Below are 15,269 nucleotides of genomic sequence, written 5' to 3' on the forward strand. Positions count from 1 at the left end.
TTGCATTGCATAAAGTAAAGCCTGTCTCTTCCCTTTGTTTCACACCCTCCTGCAAAATGTCCCTAAACCTTTGATTACATTCACTATATGAGCAAAAGCTTTGTGAGTTTTACTGAAAATAAAGGAAAAGGGCAAACTCTATGTTTAGGTAGAGGCCAGAGTAAGTATAAAAGAAAAAGCAACCACAAGATGCAGAGAGGGAAATATGTTCTCTGGCCGAGCGTGCTGGCTCATGCCTGTAATCCCAGCACTTTGGGAGGCCAAGGCGGGTGGATCACTTGAGACCAGGAGTACAAGACCAGCCTGACCAATATGGTGACATCCCATCTCTACAAAAATATAAAAAATAGCCGGGCATGGTGGCACGCACCTGTAGTCCCAGATACTCAGGAGGCTGACGCAGGAGAATCACTTGAACCCGGGAGATGGAGATTGCAGTGAGCCGGGATCACATCACTGCACTCCAGCCTGGGTGACAGAGTATACATATATACAATATCTATATGTTATATGTATCATATATGTTATATATAATATACGATATGTGATGTATGCTATATATGTTATATGATATGTGTTATATATATTGTTATATATTATATATGTTATATATCATATATGGTTTATATATAATATAATATTCTCTGCATAAGTGGGAATTTGGAGCAAGAAGTGACCATGAGCCCATATGCTTTCCCGAAATTCATGGAGGCATTGGAGAGGCACTGGTCTTTTCCAGAGCCAAGTATGGGGGGAATAGAAAAATAAGATTAATCACATCTAGATCTCACAGGGCATAGTCACTCTTACTTCCATCTAAGTTACATAAGCAACAGGAAATATGTCATCCCACAGAGCCATAAATCTCAAAACTCCTGAATACAACAGTAGAAATACTAGAAAAGAAGACTGGCAGTACCACAGTCAACTGGATGGGAAAAGAGTCTCCACACCGAAAGTTGTACGAATGACGTGACACTGGAGAAGTGCCAGCCCGGCGGCTCGGCAGTGTGAGGAGCTATTAGGTTTTCCATCTTTGTTCTCCAAGGATGTGGCTGTTCTTGGCTACCCTAGTCCCCCATGTCTGTAACCGGAGAAGTCTGACACTATCGTGAAGTTAGGGTTTTTGTGCGAAGAGAAGATACATCTGATTTCCCTCTATCTGAATTCCAATGGAAAAGACCCAAAGCAGTGTTTCTCAAACATGAAAAATAATATGGGGGCCAGCCATGGTGGCTCACACCTGCAATCTCACACTTTGGGAGGCCCAGGAGGAAGGATTGCTTGAGGCCAGGAGTTCAAGACCAGCATGGGAACATAGTGAGACACTGTCTCCAGAAAAAAAAATTTTTTTTAATTATCTGGGCGTGGTGGCATGCCTGTAGTCCTAGCTACTCGGGAGGCAGAGGTAGGAAGATTGCTTGAGCCCAGGAGTTCAAGGTTGCAGTAAGTTGTGATTGTGCCCCTGCACTCCAGCCTGGGCCACAAAGCGAGACTGGGTCAAAAGAAAGAAGGAAGTAAAGAAATAGAGAAAGGAGAGAGATAAAGAAGGAGGAAGTAAATAGAGAAGAGAGAGAGATAAGGAAAGAGGAAGGAAGGGAGGGAGGGAGAGAGAGGGAGGAAGGAAGGGAAGAAGGAACAGAGGGAGGGAGGGAGGGAAAAATGAAAGGAAGAAGGAGGAGGGGAAGAGGGAGGGAAGGAAGGGAGGGAGGGAGGAAGGAAGGAAGGAGAAAAAGAAGAAAAGAGAAAGGAGGAAAGAGAAAGAGGGACGACATATGGACACCTTTTCAGTGTTGAAATTCCATTTTCATAAAGAAAGTTACTGAAGGTTGCAGTGAGCTATGATTGTGCCACTACACTCCAGCCTGAGCAACAAAGTGAGACCCTGTCCAAAGAAAGAGAGAGAGAAAAGAGCGAGACATATGGACACCTTTTCCAACTGTATTGACTTAAATTATTTTTATAAAGTTACTGAAATGTGTTAAAATTAGATATAAACTCAGGCTTACAGCCTTCATATAAAAGCCACAAAAAACAGCAAAGCCAATGTAAATCCTGTTGACAACATGGACGGAATGGGACAGAGGAGGTTTTGCCGAGAAGTAAGTGGCAGCTCCCCAGGCGAGCACAGCCCTGTGAAAGCTTCACTTACTCAACAGAGGCAGTATCACTGGGCTGCCCCTGGGCTCTGACATACCACTTCCCTATTAAGGCCACCCGTGTTTGTTTTCTCTCATGAGCCATTGACAATGGTGGGGCCATCAGATAATACACACAATTGGAGTCGTGATTGAGTGCAGGTGCCCACTAAGCTCTAGGCTAAGTGCTTTGCAGGCATCATCTCATTTAGCTCTCCCGGGACCCCAACGCAGAACCGATTATTACCACTCTTCTGCAACTAAGGGCACACAGGCACAGCGGGTGAGCACTGTCCTGGGTCACACATCTGGGATGCAGAGTGAGTCACAATTTGAACACAGCAGGCCGATTCAGAGTAGCCCATCTTTACCACTTCTTTAAACCCTAGTCACAAGTAGCTGGATTCAGATGACACAGGATAGGCTCTTTTTAAAGATTATCTTGAAATTAAAATCTCTCTTGTTTTCATTTTATAGAAGATTTGCAGACCCCAAGATTCACCCAGGGCGTTACTTGAGGCTGCAGGCCCCAGTCTGAGAGCCTCTGGCCCAGGCAAGGTGGCCATGAGGAGCTATTGAGCAAGCCAGTGGCTCAGAGCAGCACTGTGAGATACACTCCAGGCCCTCCGGGCTCCTTGGGCTGACTCCCAAACCAGCCCCTGGGAGACCCTGGGCCTCCAGGACACCTGGTTTTGAGGCAGGGGAGTCTGGGGGAGCAGGGGCAGCTCCATATTGAGCAACAGTGACAGTGGTGGTGATGAAGACAGTGCCAGAGCTCTCGGGCCGCTGTGACAACAGACATCTGCCATGGATGTGGTGGCCACAGCTCTGAAGGTGTCAGTTCCTGGATGGGAGTGGAGGTGGAAGTGGGGAGTTGGTCAAAAGTGGCTGAAGAGGTGGGCTACCTCCACATCAGGAAGGAGGCCGGTTCACTCAGGACTGGAGGCTGGCATCTCTGCCAATAGCAGAGAAGAACCTATGCAGACACAAAACCCTATGCCCAAGTTGCCCATTGACTAGATTCCCCACCCCAGATCTTCATCCTGGAGCACTAAACCAGGCATCCAGGATCTAGCAGACGGACTCTGCCAGCACTCCAGAGCAGGGGAGGCAAGAGGGAAGGCGTTCACCACATCTGCAAACCAAAGCCAGCTCTGAGACGTTTCTGTGAAACAAGAGATTACAGACAAACTGATGAGAAAATGGACCAAGAAGAACAAAGGGAAGAAAGTGGGGAGGGAAGGAAGAAGGAGGGAGGGAAAGTTTTGAGGTCGGAGTAGTGTCAGAAACCTGCACATTCAACTCATTCTCTATTTCTTACTGGCCCAACCAATTGAAATCCAAAAGGAAATCCATATTCTCTTCCAAAAAGATGGTTCTATCTAGATGGTTCCTGAAAATTAGAGAAAGTGTCCCACACACATCCCTAAAAGCTTAAGTCGTTTCCACTGCACAGGTAAAGGGTGGAGGGAGGAGAAGCAGCTGCAGGCCTCCATCTTCTCACTAAGCGTGGACAAGGCCATGTGGGGTAAATTCTGACTCAGTAGTGCAAAAGCCAAGATTTGATTTTAGACCTTCCATTCTAAATTCAAAGGACCTTCAGATGTGGTCCGGTATCTCCATGCAGGGCCTGCTGGAAGTCATCATTTCGCAGGATTCCTGCAGAACGCTACGACGTCCACTTTCTGTCACTAGTCACCCCAACCCTATGCACAAGGGAAGAAGAGGAGGCAAGTGAGAGCAGAGTTCATGAGCAGCAGCCATCTCTTCCCACCCAACGGGGAGCAGGGAAGGCTTAGATAAGTTCCCCTCCCTCCATAAGATCTTTTCCCCTTCACCAAGCAAGGGACTGGCAATGCCTTTCGTCGGAAACCCTCAGAGCCACTGAACTGCCCAATGCCCAGGCCGGTGTTGCTGGCAGGTAGAGAAAGAGAGCTGAATGGAGGAGAGGAGGGCTGGGGTAGCCAGTGGCATTCCCACAGCGTGTCTTGGCAAGGACATGTGAGTTTTTCATGGATTGCGTGAGCACTGAAGAAGGTTGGGAGAATTTCGTCACCTTGAGAGGCTGAGAAAAAAGGAGATGGATGAAGCTCAGTCAGAACTTGCTCACCAAGCATCGTGTCAGAAGGACCCACTGGAAAGCCAGCAGTCAGACCCCTGCCTGGCAGAGGGAATGGACAGCCAGATAGGAGCAAAAGAAGTGATGGCAGCAGAAAGAAGACTGTAACCTCATGCAGGGTGCCACAGAAGGCAGTGTTCTGATCCCTCTCCCCTCTCCTGCCTCCTTTTCCTGATAGCTCAGAGAAAGAGAATGCAGAGAGCAACCTTCATCATCTCCTTCCCTGCCCCAAGCCATGGAAGCCTCAAGTACAGCCTGCTTCGGAAGAGACTTTTAACATCCAGAGACTCTCTCCTTTTTATGGCTTTATTGAGATAGAATCCACATACCACACAGTTCACCCTTGTAAAGTGTGCAATTCAGCCAGGCATGGTGGCTCATGCCTATCATCCCAATGCTTTGGGGGGCTAAGGCGGGAGGATCCCTTGAGCCCAGGAGTTTGAGACAAACCTGGACAACATAAGGGGACTCCATCTCTACATAAAATTTTAAAATTTAGCCCAGCATGGGGATGCATGCCTGTAGTCCCAGCTACTTAGGAAGCTGAGGCAGGAAAATCACGTGAGCCCAGGAGTTTGAGGTTATAGTGAGCTATGATTTCGCCACTACAACAGACTGAGATCCTTAAAAATAAAAATAAAATGAATTAAAGCATACAATTCAAAATTTTTAGTATATTCACAGATTCATACAATCATCTCCACAACCTAACTTTGAAACATTTTCATCACTCCAAAAATAGACCAGTACCCATTGGCTGTCACTCCCTATTTCTCCCAAATTCCCCAGCCTAAGCAACCATGAAATCTACTTTCTGTCTCTGTAAGTTTGTACATTTCACGTAAATGGAACCTTGCAATATGTGGTTCTTTGTGATGGGCTTCTTTCACTTAAGATAATGTGTTCAAGCTGCATTCATACTGCAGCATGGATTGATACTCCCTCACCTTTTGTTGCCCAATATAGTCTATAATATGTGTATACAAATATTTTACTTTATGCAGTTATTATCCATGTTGTCAGTTAGTGAATATTTCAGTTGTTTCTACTTTTGGGTTATTATGAATGATGATATTATGAACATTCCAGTACAAGTTTTCGTGTGGACATAATGTTTTTGTTTCTCTTGGGGTTATGACTAGGAGTGGAATTGCTGGGTTGTATAGTAACTCTAGTTTTAACTTTATGAGGAACTGCCAAATTTTTCCACTGCAGCTACACCATTTTATATTCTCATCAGCATGTATGAGGGCTCCCATTTCTCCTTATCCTCACCAACATCTGTTATTACCAGTGTTTTTTTAATTCATAGCCACCTTGGTAGATGTGAAACATCTCATGTGGTTTTGGTTTGCATTTCCCTGATGGCTAACGATACTGAGCATCTTTTCATGTACTTATTGGCCATCGACATATCTTCTTTGCAAAAATGTCTGTTCAGAGGCTTTGCCCTTTTGTTTTGTTTTGTTTTGTTTTGTTTTGTTTTTTGAGACAGGGTCTCACTTTGTCACCTGGGCTGGAGTGCAGTGGTGCAATAATGGCTCATGGCACCCTAGAATTCCTGGGGCTTCAAGCAATCCTCCCACTTCAAATTCCCGTGTAGCTAGGACTATAAGCGCAAGCCACCACTCCCTGTTAATTTTTTTTTTGTAGAGAAAGAGCCTCCCTATCTTGCCTAGCTGGTTTCCAACTCCTGGACTCCAGGCAATGCTCCCACCTCAGCCTCCCAGCGTGCTGGGATTATAGGCATGAACCACTGTACCCAGTGCCATTTTTAAACTGAGTAATTTGAATTCTTACTATTGAGATATAAGAGTTTGTTATGTATTCTAGATCACGTTTCTTATTTGATCCATGATTTGCAAATATTCTTTTCCATTCAGTGGGTTATCTTGTCATGTTCTTGAGGGTGTTCTTTACAGCTTAAAAGTTTTTAATTTTGATGAAGTCTTATTTACTTTTTTTTTTATTTTATTGCTAATCCTTTTGCTATCGTATCTAAGAAGGTTTTGCCTGATCCCAAATCACAAATACTTACTCCTATTTTTCTTCCAAAAGTTTTTTAGTTTTAGCTCTTACATTTATGATCATTTGAGTTAATTTTGGTGTAAGGTGTGAGTAAGGGGTGCAACTTCATTCTTCTGCATGTGTGTAGGCAACTATCCTAGCACTGTTAATGAAAAGATGATTCTTTCCTCCACTGAATTGTCTTAGCAACCTTGTGGAAAATCAATTGACTATAAATGCAAGGGTTTATTTCTGGATTCTTAGTTGTATTCCATTGGTCTAGATGTCTATCATTTTGTCCAGAGATTCTTGTTAACTGAACATGAAGGGATAAGACTGAAATTTTTGTTTTGTTTTATTTTGTTTTGTTTGAGATGGAGTCTCGCTTTGTCATCCAGACTGGAGTGCAGTGGCATGATTTTGGCTCACTGCAACCTCTGCCTCCCAGGTTCAAGTAATTATCTGCCTCAGACTCCTGAGTAGCTGGGATTACAGGTACCCACCACCACGCCTGGCTAATTTTTGTATTTTTGGTAGAGACAGGGTTTCATCATCTTGGCCAGTCTGGTCTTGAACTCCTGACCTCATGATCCACCCGCCTCAGCCTCCGAAAGTGCTAAGATTACAAGTGTGAGCCACCTTGCCCAGCCAAGACTGAGACATTATTAAGGGAACCTACAAGTGAGAAAGAGGGTTCCGCAGAGTTCAACTGGTCACTGGGAAAAAGTTCATCATTTTACATTTGTACCTCAAAGAGTTAAGACTCCTCCAACCACTTCTGTGAAGGAACATCCCCAACCCCTGTCATATCTGCTTTTCCAAATGGGGGACATTGAACAATCCATTTCCCTCAGCTTCTATCATGAATGAGTGTTGCATTTTCATGAATTATTTTTCAGCACTGGTTGTGATTGTTCTCTTTTAATCTGTTAATCTGGTGAATTACATTATTAGATTTGCTAATAATGAATATATTTGATGCTTACATTTCTAGGATAAACCTAACGAGGTCATTTTTTATTTAATGCATTACTAGATAAAGTGTGCCATTATTTTGTTTAGGATTTTTGCATCTAAAATCATGAATAAACTTGACCCTTTATTTTTCTTTTTCATTCTGGCTTTGGAATCAAGGTGACCACTAGCCTTGTAAAATGATTTGAGGGAGGGCCAGGTGTGATGGCTCACGCCTGTAATCCCAGCACTTCGGGAGGCCAAGGTAGGTGGATCACAACATCAAGAGATGGAGACCATTTTGGCCAATATGGTAAAACCTTGTCTCTACTAAAAAATACAAAAAAAAATTAGCCAGGCATGGTGGCACGTGCCTGTTGTCCCAGCTACTTGGGAGACTGAGGCAGGGTATCACTGGAACCTGGGAGGTGGAGGTTGCAGTGAGCCAAGACCACACCACTGCACTCCAGCCTGGGTGACAGAGTGAGAATCCATCTCAAATTTTAAAAAAAAATGATTTGAGGGGATGTTATCTCTTTTTCTATTCTCTGAAAGGGTTTTTGTAAAATTAGAATTGTCAGTTTGTTTGTTTTTAATTGAGATGGGGTCTCAGCCCAGGCTGATCTTGAACTCCTGGCCTCAAATTATTCTCCTGCCCTGGCTTCCCAAAGTGCTGAGATTACAGGTGTGAACCACCATTCCTGGCCTAGAGTTGTCATTCCTTTGAAAGTTTAGTAGAACTATTTTTATAGGTTGATTTTAATCTACTAATTCAGTTTCTTCAATTGTCACAGATTTGTTTAGCTTTCTTTTTCTTTACAAGTGAGTTTTATAAGTTTTATTTTCCTAGAAATATGTTTATTTCATGGAAGCTTTCAAACTGTTAGCATAAAGTTGTTTGTAGTATTTGCTTATTTTTTAATCTGTTGCATTTGTAATTACATCCCTTTTTCATACATCCATATTGTTTATACAACCTTTTTCTGTCTTAAAGTTACAAGGTTGTCTATTTTATTTGTCTATTGAAAAATACAAGTTTGGGATTGGTTGAGCATCTCTACTGTGTTTTTCTATATGATTTCATTAGTGTATGCTCTTTATTACCTTCTTGTACTTTGTTTTCTAACTACTTAAATTATGGTCAATTGTTTGTGGACATGACATCAGTATCTATCAAAATATAAATGGGCATCTAGTCCATTCCTGCTGCTATAACAAAATATCTTAGACTGGATAATTATGAATAACAAAAATTTATTTTCCACAGTTCTGAAGACTGGGAAGTCAGTCCACTACTGAAGACCCTTTTGGTGTCGGGGGAGGGTTTGCTCTTTGCTTCCAAGATGGTGTCTTATTGGTGAGTGCTCGCGTAGCAGAAGGCAGAAGAGCAAAAGGGACTGGCTACCCTCTTCAGCCTCTCTGTAAAAGCACTAATCCCATTCATGAGGGCAGTGTGCTCATGCTTAATTACTTCCCCCTGAAAGCTCCATCTCTTAATACTATTACATTGGGTATGGTTTCCAACGTAATGAATTGCAGAGGGACACATGCATTCAAATCATAGCAGTGGGCATTCTATTAGGCCCCACAATTCCACTTTAGTTCTGTATTCTTTATTAATATTAGAAACAGTTTAGGCTGGGCGCAGTGGCTCACGCCTGTAATCCAAGCACTTTGGAGGCCAAGGCGGGTGGATCACCTGAGGTCGGGAGTTCATGACCAGCCTGACCAACATGGTGAAACCCCATCTTTAAAAAAAAAAAAAAAAGAAACAATTTAAAAAGATATATGTATAAGGTTGGAGGTCAGGTGCAGTGACTCATGCCTGTAATCCCAGCACTTTGGGAGGCCGAGGCAGGAGGATTGCTTGAGTCCAGAAGTTCAAGACCAGACCAGCCTAGGCAACATAGTAAGACCCATCTCTATTTTTTTTTGTAATATGGGCTTTGCAACATTATTTATGACTAGAAACAATTAGAAATAACCTGCATGTGAAGACACAGTCATACAATGGAATACCATTCAGCTTTAAAAGGAATAAGACAAATCTACTATCTATTGACTTGAAAAGATCTCCATGATATAATCTTAAGGGGGAAGAGATACAATGAAGAAAAATAGGTAAAGAATGACAACATTTTTGTTTTTAAAATTGCATATGTTCATATATTTCTATGCCCATTTGTAGTGCCACCGGATGCAGTCATAGCCATTTAGCCTTGAGGAGCCACTGCTAAGTCCATCCAGAGGTGAGATCCTTCAAAGCGGGGGAAGCCTCATCTCCAAGCACATAGGTGCTCCCTACTGCCATAGACAGCCTCCAATCATAACCTCAGGGCATCACTTCCACCCCTTACAAGTCCTAAGACTGGTTTAGGTGAGAAGTTCTGAGATGACAGGGTGGGGAGAAGGCTTGGGGCTCTGCAGGCCTCGGGAAGCATAATGACATCCCCAACCCACGTCCTCTCCCACCCTTTCAAGGCCATTGGTTGTGAGTTATTCATACTTCTCCCTTCCTCAGGGAGGTTTGATTCTGCCCAACATTCCTTGTGCTCCCAAAAAGTCCCTGGCATCCATTGCTGGCCTCCCAGACACCCAGTCTGATCGACTTCTTCCTCTTCCTGGGTGGGCTTCTGTATCTCTTTGCTGTCCTCACAGTATCCGAGGTCCCAGGTTAAACACAAATGCAGTGTCTGTAAAAAATCCCATGCATCAGCTGGGCATGGTGGCTCATGCCTGTAATCCCAGCACTTTGGGAGGCTGAGGCAGCAGGGGGATCACAAGGTCAGGAGATTGAGACCATCCTGGCCAACATGATGAAACTCCATCTCTACTAAAAGTACAAAAATTAGCTGGGTATGGTGGTGCATGCTCGTAATCCCAGCAACTCAGGAGGTGAGGCATAAGAATCTCTTGAACCCAGGAGGCGGAGGTTGCAGTGAGCCAAGATGGTGCCATTGCACTCCAGCCTGGCAACAGAACGAGACTCCATCTCAAAAAAAAAAAAAAAAAACCCATGCAACTTGAAGGAAATGCCATCCCCAGTAAAATTCTTCTACTTTTCCACATAGCTTTGCAAAAATTATATTTTTCCTCTCCCCAGTCCCTAATTACCCCAAAATATATGTCAAAGGGAGAAGACATGACTTGGCAGGCCAGATGTCCCCATTGCTTAGCATCTCAGAGAAGAAAGTTACAAGAGGTCTGCCTTTGTTTGCCCCGCCATCAAACCTCCGGTTCTGACCATGAGGTTTCTGAAGGAGCACTTCTGGCAGTGAGGCACTGGATAGTGACAAGCTTAAGCCTAGAAACTGTCATGGGCGACACAGTTTAAGGAAGATTTGTGGGTAATGGGGAAGCATGGCATGACAACTATTACTTCCTAGGGAAGCCATCATACATAAAACAGCCTGTCCTACTCTTCAGTTCTCCAAAGAGACAAAGGAGGACAAACTGCAGCAAATTCCAAACAGACAACATCAGCTCAGTAGACATAACTGTTTACATAATAGAATGGAGAGTCTGGTGAACAAGGGGCCAGTCCACCACGGGGAGGGTTCCAAGAGGGAGACTGGAGAGGGAATGCCTGCAGCAGGTGAGAGGTTGAAATGGATAAGCCCAAAGACCCATGCTGCAGACATTGCAAATTGATGACATGCATGTCATTTGAAGAAAACGGACGTATTTTCTTTACTAGTCCAGTGTTTGCCTACAAAGTGTTTTTGTGCTTCTTAGTATTACCATTGTGTCAATAAAACCTGCATTTTGAAGTTCTCTTCTAATATAGAACAGAGCTGAGTAGAGAGCCTCCTTTTTTATGGATATATGTCCTTCAATTCACACAGCCTCCAGCACTCCCTCTTAAGACCCATCTTCCAAGTATCAATTGACATTTGTCATTGTGCCTGCACTGTAGAGCTGTTTTTCCCTTACACTCAGCCCACTTAACCTGTATATATTATTACCTGTGTTCTCTCTGTAGGCATTTGAGTGAAGGGCTTTTGTTGCATTCTGTGGTCTCAGCCTTCATTTGAAACAATGGTAGAGAGCCGTGTTCACCTCACTTCTCCCTCTCGCCCTGTGCCTTCTGTCACTGCTGTGAGCTGCTCTGAGATTTGCAGCACACGTGAACAGCACAGGAGGTCAACAAAAGGCGCAGCTCTGCAGTGAGACCCCCAGGAACTCAATGGAAGTGAGCAAGGCAGCTCCTTGAACTTGCCACTGGCAGATGATGAAGGCACACCACCTCTTCAGGCCAATGGACATTTTACATTTTGAAAGGGACATTATTTCTTGTTGAAGGAGCATTACTATCTGGTTGACTCCTATCTAGGAGAGCACAGGGACTCCTGTTACTTAATGAAACCAGCAACAGGCAGAATATGCACCAGACAGAAAAACTAGCTTGTGTGCTATCCTGGAATAAAAATAAGTAAGGGGCCGGGCGCGGTGGCTCACGCCTGTAATCCCAGCACTTTGGGAGGCCAAGGCGGGTGGATCACGAGGTCAAGAGATCGAGACCATCCTGGTCAACATGGTGAAACCCCGTCTCTACTAAAAATACAAAAAATTAGCTGGGTATGGTGGCGCGTGCCTGTAATCCCAGCTACTCAGGAGGCTGAGGCAGGAGAATTGCCTGAACCCAGGAGGCGGAGGTTGCGGTGAGCCGAGATCGCGCCATTGCACTCCAGCCTGGGTAATGAGCAAAATTCCGTCTCAAAAAAAAAATAAATAAATAAGTAAGAGTTTGAACTAGCCTGGAATAAGAATAAGAGTTTGAGCCACACCTGAATCAAATGAATGTTGGGCGTTTCCTACTAGCTCAAAGCAAAGGTTCCTAGGATTCATAATATTGTTAGTAGCTGACATTTGTTAAATGCTTTCTGTGCTAAACACTTGACACGGTTTATCTCACATATTCACATAACAACACTATGGGGTAGGTGCTGTCATTATACAAAGAAACTCAGGCACGGAAAGGTTGACTCCAAGGTCATACCTCTAGTGAGTGATGGAGCCAGAATTCAAATCCAGGTGACCTGACTCCAGCAACATGAGAAAATATATGAAAATACTGCCAAGATTCGATACCTAATTTCCTGTGGAAATTTCTTTTCTCTATCCATTAAATGACTTTGCTACATTTCTTGCCAAGCATAGTTTTTCATTTCTCTGGGTTATAAACTTACCAAAATTAAAAACATACCCCATGTTGTTCCAGTCTTAAAATATACAATAAGTTTAAAAGAAAGTTTATCTGGAACTGAAGTTCCTTCTGCAGAATCTGTTTCACATTCAGAATTTGAAATGGAATATAAAATAGGAGAATGTTCAATGTCTGCAGTGTCGGGTATTTTGTTCAAGGTTCTGTACCTAACTGCTGCGCTTGGCATGCGGAACTGAATTTCCATTACGTTCAGTCAAGCAAGATTTGACTGACGGAGAGGTCATTTATTACAATGATCCTGCCAAGTAGCTTGGGGAGCCCATTTTGGCCTCTGAGATCATATTATATTACGAGGTATTCATGCAAAACTAAACTTTCTTTCTCTTCCCTCTAGTTTCTAATAATCACTGTCTGAATCAATATTTATAGAAAAACTATCAGCAAGAAATCCCATTTGCAAATGACTTAGTTTTAAGTGAACCTAATTTCTTTAAAACATATGCATTTGAAAATCTGTGTCAAATAAACATAAATAATGCTAATTATTAGTAATGATATTATTCAAAAAAATACATATGTGAGGAAGTATATGATGTTTTCCAAACAAGAAAACCTAAAATTTTTAACATATTTTCAATAAAACTGTAGAACCAAATTCGTGTCCTTCATTAGTAAAAGAACTAAAATTAGACCAGGCGCGGTAGCTCACGCCTGTAATCCCAGCACTTTGGGCAGGGTGGGGATCACCTGAGGTCGGAAGTTCACCTGACCAGCATGGAGAAACCCGGTCTCTACTAAAGATATAGATATAGATATAGATATAGATATTTATATCTCTACTAAATATATATCTATATCTATATCAATATCTATATCTATCTATATATATATATATATAGAGAGAGAGAGAGAATTAGCCTAGTGTGGTGGTGCATGCCTGTAATCCCAGCTACTCCAGAGGCTGAGGCAGGAGAATCACTTGAACCCGGGAGGTGGACGTTGCAGTGAGCTGAGATTGCACCATTGCACTCCAGCCTGGGCAACAAGGGCGAAACTCCGTCTCAAAGAAAAAAAAAAAAAACACAAAAAACCAAAATCTAAAATTATCGTGTTGTAGGAGGAGAAAAAAAATTTGACATGGAAGACAACTCGGAATAGTTTGAAGTATAATGCTTTATTAGTGCATATAATAAACTTATACTGAACACAAATACATGATTTTGCTGAGAAAATCAATTTCTTATTGCCTTCACCAAATGGATGGGCTAGACAAACATTTAAAATATGCTGAATTTCAGGGTGTCAACTTAGTAACCTGTTTTGGGGAGACAGGGAGTAGTGCTTTGTGCCTCTTTTAAGTCCTTGACAAAAAGAGTTTGAGAACACCAAGTAGTGTCCCGGAGGGCAGGTCCCACAAAGGCCACAAGATGTCGCTTTCTGACAGCCTGTTGCTTGCAGCTACTCGTACCACAGCAGACGGAAGAGAGGTTGAAAGGTTGATCATATTTTTATGTAATAACCAGAAGGGCATCTGTTAGGATGTACAATAGTTGATGCATCTAGATCAACAGGGATTGCCTTATAATATCCCTAAACTTAAAATGTAAATCTTTTTTTTTCTTCATTTTTTCCCCCCTGGAGCAATCCTGAGTATGTTGGTGTTGATGCAGATGTGGGACACCAAACTAAAATTTTTCCATCATTATTTTCAGTCTTCACAGACATCCAGCGGGATGCCCTGAGTAGTAGTATAATCCCCATTTTACAGATGAGAAAGCCAAGGCCCCTAAAAATTGTAATTGGCAAATGAAAATTCCAGTGGCCAGGTTTCTTGACACCCAACACCCCAGCTGAGGCTTACGCACTCTGCCCCTCTCCCCGGCCCTCATAAGGAGGTGATTGGGGGAAGGCTTTGACTATTTTGCTTTTTTGAAATTGATTTAAAATATTTTATACTAAACTGTCTGATATGAACCCATATTTATTTATGTTTATCGAACAAGGCTTCAGAGAAATTTCATGGGTGCTCTAAGCCACTCTGGGCTGTGTCTGGAATGGGTTTCCGAAGGAAGCTCACTTCATTGTTTAGGGTGTGTATTAGTTTGCTAGGGTTGCCATAACAAGGAACAGATCGAGTGACTCCAACAACGGAAATGTATTTTCTCCTGCTTCTGGAGGCTGGAAGTCCAAGACCAAGATGTCAGCAGAGCTGGTTTCTTCTGAAGCCCCCCTCCTTTCCTTGTAGATGGCAGTCTTCTCTCTGTGTCCTCACGTGGGCTTTCTCCTGTGTGTCTGCGTCCCAATCTCTTCTTCTTATAAGGACACTAATCAGACTGCATCGGGGCCTATCATAATAAACGTATTTTACCTTAATTACCTTTTAACAGGCTCCATCTGCAAATAAAGTCACATTCTAAGGTACTGGGTAGGACTTTATTTATTTATTTATTTATTTATTTATTTACAGAATCTTGCTCTGTTGCCCAGGCTGGAGTGCAGTGGCATGATCTCAGCTCACTGTAGCCTTTGCCTCCTGGGTTTAAACAAGTTTCCTGCTTCAGCCACCCAAGTAGCTGGGATTACAGGAGCATACCAACCAGCTAATATTTGTGTTTTTAGTAGAGACGGGTTTCACCATATTGGCGAGGCTAGTCTCCAACTCCTAAACTCAAGGTATCCACCCACCTCCTCCTATTAAAGTGCTGGAATTACAGGCGTGAGCCACAGTGCCCAGTCTCAGGAATTAACAAATGAATTTAGAGAGACACAATTCCCCCCATAACAGGATGGAAACATTGAGAAGCCTGCATTATCCCTTCCAACTTTTTCCCGTGAGAATGATAAGAGTTCTATCTCTGTCCTTAATCTATAGCACCAGAGAGTT

Source organism: Aotus nancymaae, unplaced genomic scaffold (genome assembly GCF_030222135.1).
Source record: "Aotus nancymaae isolate 86718 unplaced genomic scaffold, 86718_ANA_hifiasm-v0.15.2.pri h1tg000003l, whole genome shotgun sequence".
In the NCBI taxonomy this organism is placed as follows: Eukaryota; Metazoa; Chordata; class Mammalia; order Primates; family Aotidae; genus Aotus; species Aotus nancymaae.